Here is a 7,500-nt window from a genome sequence, read left to right as displayed (position 1 = left end):
CCTCGTGGCAGTCCGCTGCTGGCGTCCCTCCTCGAGGGGGAGTAAAACCAGTTTAAAGCGCGGACTCTTCCTTCCTTCTGGCGATGATGTCCGCCAGTCGGAATTTACGATCACGGTCGGGATCGACCGATAGCCGAGCACCGGTGGGCTCGAAACCGGTAGTGATGCTCAGCAGAGTGCCGGAAGGGCAGACCGCAGCCACGAGCGGTGTTGCTCGCACGAGTGGCGTTGGCACGGCCACGGCTGCGAAAGGAGCCACGATGGAGAGGCTCATCGAGCGTCTGGAGGACGAGCTATCCCTCCTCCGTGTTCAGCTGACGGAGCAAGCTGAGCAATACCGGAAAGACCTCGCGGCGATGCAGGAGTGCCATCGCCAGGAGGTGCTCCATCTGCGAGAGGAGAACCGTAAGGAGCGGGAGATGGTCTCTGGGCTCCTTACGCAACTGGTTGTTGCGCAGTCGCAGCAGCAACAGCAGCAGCAGCAGCAGCTGGCACAACAGCGAGAGGGTGCGGTGACGGCTACGGTGGTGCCGTCTCCGGACCAGGAAGGCGGCTCCTGGGCCGAGGTGGTGCGCCGTAAGTCGGCACGCCAGCAGCCGGCTCAGCAGCATCAGCAGCAGTGGCCGCAGCTCCCGCAACGGCAGCAGCCGCAGCGGCAACAGCAGCAACGTCCGCAGCAACATCAGAGCGGACAGCGTTCGGCTGGGCAGCCCCAGCAACAACAACAACAGTGGCATTTGCAGGGCCAGTTGCTGCGAAAGCAGAGTAAGCAGCAGCCACGCACGATGCCAGCTGCAGTGAAGAAGTCGCGGAAGCGGCCCGACACCATCGAGGTGATGCCAGCGGAGGGCGTCAGCTACCTCGACATGTATAGGGCGATTCGTACGAGCTCGCATCTCGACGGCATGCAGGAGAAGATCGGCGTCGGCAAGCGAACGCCGAAAGACACCTTGCGGCTGCCGCTGAGCCGTGATGCCGACAGCGCCGAGCTGTGCCAGCGTATCCGGCAAGCCATCGGAGACAAGGGTGCGGCGTCCGTGCGTACGGAGATGTCGATGGTGCTCATAACAAACATCGACTCCTTGGCGAGCGAGGACCAGCTGCGTCGGGCGGTGTTGACGGCTCTCGGCAAGGAGCATTCCGAGGCCACCTTCGACATGTGGGAGCGGCGAGACGGCACGAAGCGTGCTCGCGTTCGTCTGCCCCGGTCGGATGCGGAGCATCTGGCTGGGAAGCGCCTGCTCCTAGGACACACCTCCTGTTGGGTGTGGGAGGTCCCGAAAGCGTCGCTGGAGGAGAAGCGGTGCTTCCGATGTTTGGAGCGCGGCCACTTCGCCGGGCAGTGCTCGGGAGAGGACCGCAGCAAAGCGTGTATCCGGTGTGGCGCGGAAGGCCACAAGGCAGCGAGCTGCACTGGCGAGGCTCGCTGTTTGAAGTGTGGCGGCCCGCACTCGATTGCCGCAGCTTCGTGCAAAGCTGCAGCCACACGATGATGATAGAAGTGCTCCAGATAAATATCGGTAAGAGCAGGAGCGCTCAGGATCTTGCGCTCCAGCGGATGAGGGAGGAGGGAGCAGACGTGATGCTCATCACGGAGCTCTATGCTGTGCCGGCCAACAATGGGAACTGGGCATCCGACGACGCACTGAAGGCCGCGATCGTCACCAGTGGCCAACGGTTTCCCATACAGCGGGTGAGGAGCGTGCAGCATCCGGGCATCGTAGCTGCCGAGGTGGCGGGCATCGTTGTCATCTGCTGCTATATTCCGCCATCGATCGGCCTCCCGGAGTTCGAGCAGCAGATGGACCGGCTGGAGGTACTTGCGCGAGGCCACCCTTGCGTGCTGATAGCTGGTGACTTCAACGCGTGGCATGGGGCCTGGGGGAGCGAGCGGGCCAACCTTAAGGGTGAGGCGCTCCTTCAGACGGTTACCAGCCTAGGATTGGAGGTCCTCAACCGCGGCACGGAGCCGACATTCCTGGGGAACGGTGTGGCTCGGCCCAGCAGAGTGGACGTCGCCTTCGCGAGTCCAACGCTCTGCCGATCGGATGGAGCAGCGGAGGACATCAGCTCCTGGCGGACGATAGACCGCTACTCCTATAGCGACCACCGCTATATTCGGTTTGCGGTCGGGCAACAGCATCGTACAGGTCAGCGGCCCGGACGGGGCATTCATCAGCAGGAAGGTGTCGAAGTACGGGAGGCGGGTACTCGCTGGCGAACTCGCCAGTTTTGCCCCCGTACTTTCGAGCTGGCACTTGAGGCGACCCCCGTACTTTCGAGCTGGCACTTGAGGCGACCCGTTTTGCCGATCGGGTGACCGATGCGGCAAGCCTGGGGATGGTGCTTACGGAGGCCTGCGACGCTAACCATGGCGAGGATTGGGCAGTCGCAGGCAGCAGAGGAGGAACTGCAACACATATTGGTGGACTCCGGATATCGAGGAGCTGACCGAGCGCTGCCGGTTGGCTCGGGAGCGACAGTTATTGGCCCTCGACGAGACGTCCGCCGAACTGGCTTCAGAGGAACATCAGGAGGCGCGTGCTGCCTTAAGGGTGGCAATTAAGGCCAGCAAGCAGCGCCAGTTCGATGAGTGGCTGCAGGCCCTGGCTGCAGATGAGACGGGACAGTGGTTCCGGCAAGTGCTTCTTCGGTTTCGGGGCAGCTGGACGGCGCGTGAACGCGATCCAGCGGTGTTGCAGCGGATCGTCGAGGAGCTGTTTCCGGAGCATCCCCCGGTCGAGTGGCCGGACGTCACGCCCTTCGGAAGGGGACACTCCGGTCCGTCCGATCAGCTGCGCGGAGCTCCCAGGCGATAGCGAGCGAGCTGCATCCGCGGAAGGCGCCTGGCCTCGATGGAGTACCGAACGCTGCGGTAACGGCTGCCATCCGGAAGTATCCGGAGCCATTCGCTGGGTGTCCTACCAGCGCTGCTTGGACACCGGCGAAATACCACGCGAATGGAAAAGGCAGAAGCTGGTGCTGTTGCCTAAGCCGGGTAAGCCGCCGGGCGAAGCCTCGTCCTGCCGCCCGATCTGCTTGATCGACAATCCGGCGAAGGTCTTCGAGAGGACTACGCCTGGACAGACTCAACGAGCACCTGGAGGATCCGGAGGCACCTCGGCTGGCCGAGAACCAGTTCGGTTTCCGGAAGCAGCGGAGCACCCTGCAGGCGATCCAGCTGGTGGTGGAAGCAGGCGAGGCGCGCGATGTCCTACGGACGGACTAACAACCGGGATAAGCGCTGTCTGCTGGTTGTGGCGTTGGACGTCAGAAAGCCTTTAAACACCGCCAGCTGGCAGGCGATAGCGATGGCCCTGCGTGAGAAGGAGGTTCCAGCGCAGCTGCAACTCCTTCTCCGCGACTACTTTTACCGACAGGGAGCTGGTGTACGACAGCCCACGACGGCCCGGTGTCACGTCGGGTGACGGCCAGGCGTTCCACAGGGGTCAATCCTTGGCCGACTCTGTGGAACGTTATGTACGACGGCGTTTCTGCGGATCCAGCTCCCTGAAGGGGCCACCCATCGTCGGCTTTGCCGATGACATCGCCATCCTGGCCGAGGGCTGCACACCCGAGGAGTCGGCGACGGTCGCGGAGGCTGCGATCGCGACGCCGGTGATGGGTGGCCTCGAGGCACGGCACCTTTCGAGGACGTTTGGAAATTCCTGTGCGCGTCGGCGAAGTGGTCTGCACGTCAAAGCGATCGATACGCTACCTGGGGGTACAACTCCACGAGAAACTCTCGTGGAAACCGCACGTGGAAGCGGCCGCGGACAAGGCCCTCCGTGCGGTGGCGGTGGTTACCTCGGTGATGAGGAACCACAGCGGCCCCCAGGTGGCCAAGCGGCGGTTGCTGGCAGGAGTCGCTGAGTCGGTGATCCGGTACGCCTCGCCCATCTGGGCTAAGGCGACAGATATGCAGTGGTGCCGAAGACGACTGGCCCAGGTCCAGAAGCCACTGGCACGTGGGGTATCGAGTTCGTTCCGCTCGGTATCCTACGAGGTGTCAGTGGTGATGGCTGGTTTGGTGCCGTACTGGCTGGTCGTCAACGAGGACGCAAGGTGCCATAGCAGGCTGCTGGTCGAGCCTGGCGCCAACAGGAAGGAGGTACGAGCGGCGGAGCGAGCAGCCACGATGCTGCAATGGCAGGACGCCTGGGACCGTGCGGCGGCAACACCATCGGCCAGCCGCTACTTGACGTGGGCGCACGGGATGATTCCCGACCTGCACCGGTGGACGGGACGAAAGCACGGGAAGGTGGACTTCCACCTTTCGCAGGTGCTCTCCGGACACGGATTCTTCCGGGAGTACCTGCACGTCTGCGGCTTCGCTTCGTCTCCGGAGTGTCCACGGTGCGTGGGGTCGGTCGAGTCGGTGGCCCACGTCTTGTTCGAGTGCCCCGTGTTTGAGGAGATCCGACGTGAGCTGCTGGGCTGGGGGACACCCGAGTCGGTCCAGCTTAACAACATCGCAGAGAAGCTGCTGGAGAGTGCGGAGTGGTGGGACCGCATTCAGAAAGCAGCAAAGACCATCACCACAGTGCTTCAACAGCTGTGGCGCGATGAGGAAGCGCTCACCAATGGTCGAACGGAAGCGGCTTTCGCCGAGGACGAGGAAGTGGTCCTCGAAAGTGTGGCCGCACTCTTCGGTGAGGAGATGGACGACGTCATCATCGAAGACATCACGCGGCGCGTGAACGAGTCGCGAGCAGCGCGTCAGCGATCTGCCCGCAACCGACGGCTTCGCGGCAGAGCGGAGGATCGGGCGCGAGTGCGACTGGCTGCGGACGTCGCAGCAGCACTGGCCGCCCGAGATGACGAGATACTGCGGACGGCAGTAGAGGCGGAGCGAGCGGGCCTAGCTCCTCCTCCCATACCTAGGCGTAGCAGAGGGGGACCACCTTCCCCTGAAACGGTTAGAATTCGCCATGAGCGGCGTCTATTCATGCAGCGCGCATGGCGAGCTCGGGTCCAGGCTGAGGGACCCTCGACGACGCGCCGCCGTCGGACCGCGCCTACGGAGGCGGACCTGATAAGGTCTCGGCGGAACAGACGCGAAAACGAAAGGCGCCGTCGTGCTTTGGCTGCAGGCCGACGATGGACACCCGCGGAGGAGGCTGCCGCCAGCGAGGCGGAATGGTCAGATCGATAGATGTCGGGTTGACTTCTTGAGATCTCCGAGAGGGGAAAGAATGAGTGAGTCACGCGGACTAAGCAAGCGTACGCCTTTAATATGCGGTTAAGATACGATTCAATTTAATAAAGAAATAGGGAAGAGACATCCGAAAGGGTTCGTAATGACGCATGACAAATCCCTGGCGGGCGACGTCGTGCGTCAAGAGCGTGGGTTTATGCTATTGTTTGTTAGAACATAATGTTTATGAACAATAAAACCTGCATTTGTTAAAAAAAAAAAAAAACGAAGTGGAGCTTGCGGCTTAATTTGACTCAACACGGGAAAATTTACCAGGTCCGAACTTATCGAGGTAAGACAGATTGAGAGCTCTTTCTCAAATTTAAGGGTAGTGGTGCATGGCCGTTCTTAGTTCGTGGAATGATTTGTCTGGTTAATTCCGATAACGAACGCGACTCAAACAAGCTAACTAGAACGCTGTCAGCAGTGCACCTCCGGGCGCACCTGACGTCAAGGCCGGCGGCCCCTTCACGGGCGGTCGTCGGCCACGTTTGCCCTGCTTAGCGGGACAACTTGTGTTTAGCAAGGTGAGAATGAGCGATAACAGGTCCGTGATGCCCTTAGATGTTCTGGGCTGCACGCGTGCTACAATGTGAGCAGCAGCGTGTTCTCGCCAATTGGCGCCCCCATTCCGAGAGGAACGGGAAATCACCCAAATGCTCATTTAGTTGGGATTGGGGACTGCAACGGTCCCCATGAACCTGGAATTTCTAGTAAGTGCTAGTCATTAGCTAGCGCTGATTACGTCCCTGCCCTTTGTACACACCGCCCGTCGCTACTACCGATGGATTATTTAGTGAGGTCTCTGGAGGCACACCTTCCGCGGTTCCTTCGTGAGCTGCAGCTGGCATGGCCGAAGTTGACCGAACTTGATGATTTAGAGGAAGTAAAAGTCGTAACAAGGTTTCCGTAGGTGAACCTGCGGAAGGATCATTACCGATCAATACATATATGTTGTTGTGTGAGTTGGTTAGAGAGATAGAGAAACACGGTATCAGCAGAACAAACTGCTATGTTACCTTTTGGGGGCCGCGCACGCCAATTAGACCCGCGAGAGAGGTGTGTCTATACTACGATATTGAGCGTGCGCGACCGTAGGCCAGTGGCCTTCGTACCTGTGCGCACACTCCCAATGGCAGCCATCGAACGCGTAAAGTGTGTGACACATGGGCGTAGGTAAAGACCCACTAGAACATATTTAAACACTGGCCTCGAGCGAGAGAGAACCTAATCAAGAGAACGAAAGTTGTGCAAGATCGCGCCGATGCCGCCCACATCGCGCGTCGATCAATGGGAAGGAAGACCAATGGTCATCCTTGTCCACCCTGGACGGCTTCGAAGGAACCGAGAGGTGCACGGTTACGCTGTCCGGGGAACTTAAGTTGTGAGAGATGCACCTAGCGCATAACGAAAACATAGGAGACAGTTGAACATACCAAAACCCTAGGCAGGGGATCACTCGGCTCATGGATCGATGAAGACCGCAGCTAAATGCGCGTCAGAATGTGAACTGCAGGACACATGAACACCGACACGTTGAACGCATATGGCGCATCGGACGTTTAAACCCGACCGATGCACACATTCTTGAGTGCCTACCAATTCTTGTTACACACTATTCCATAACTACAGGACGCCCGCGTACCAGCGGCACGCCTGGGCGAGCAGCACGCCCGGGAGTGTGTCGCAGGCTTGAACACACGCGTTTGGCGCACTGTGCATCATGGCGTGCTCGGACCCCTTCCGCGGGGGACCTTGGGCGCTGAAATGGTAAGGCGGTACAGTTGGCCCAGTGGGTGCGTGTCGTGTCGCACGGTTCGAACTTCGGCTATAAGACAACCTGGGAGCACCGGAAGCCCTTGAACACCTGGCTTGCCGTCTGTTGCCGGGACCCGCCGTCTGGCCGAGTCGTGTAACGCGTGCGGTACGCCCACCCGCTGGATACAAGCGAACAAGTGCGTGCTACTATTTACCATTCGGGAAAAATCCAACGTAGGCCTCAAGTGATGTGTGAGAACCCCCAGAATTTAAGCATATTAATAAGGGGAGGACAAGAAACCAACAGGGATTCCCTGAGTAGCTGCGAGCGAAACGGGATAAGCTCAGCACGTAGGGACGGCGCGTACCTCGCGTCTGTCCGATTCCGTGTACTGGACCGGTCCGTTATCTACCACTTACGGTGCAAACAGTTCAAGTTCAACTTGAAGGTGGCCCATTATCCCACAGAGGGTGATAGGCCCGTCGAACGGCACGAAAAGTGAGGTGGTAGACGGTCGGCTCCATGGAGTCGTGTTGCTTGATAG

The 7,500-nt window shown here is 59.9% G+C and overlaps 1 non-coding gene and 1 pseudogene across 1 annotated transcript; both read left to right on the top strand.

Annotated features, from left to right (window-relative positions):
- Nucleotides 1–6,636: 6,636 nt before the first annotated feature.
- LOC128309103 (5.8S ribosomal RNA) lies at nucleotides 6,637–6,794 on the top strand. Its single transcript, XR_008288801.1, has one exon. It is a non-coding gene; the product is annotated as a 5.8S ribosomal RNA (ribosomal RNA).
- A 397-nt stretch (nucleotides 6,795–7,191) lies between these two features.
- LOC128309082 (uncharacterized) overlaps nucleotides 7,192–7,500 on the top strand; it is a 6,654-nt pseudogene continuing 6,345 nt past the window's right edge.

This window comes from Anopheles moucheti (assembly GCF_943734755.1).
Source record: "Anopheles moucheti chromosome X unlocalized genomic scaffold, idAnoMoucSN_F20_07 X_unloc_9, whole genome shotgun sequence".
In the NCBI taxonomy this organism is placed as follows: domain Eukaryota; kingdom Metazoa; phylum Arthropoda; class Insecta; order Diptera; family Culicidae; genus Anopheles; species Anopheles moucheti.
This window is presented reverse-complemented; position numbering and strand designations above follow the sequence as displayed.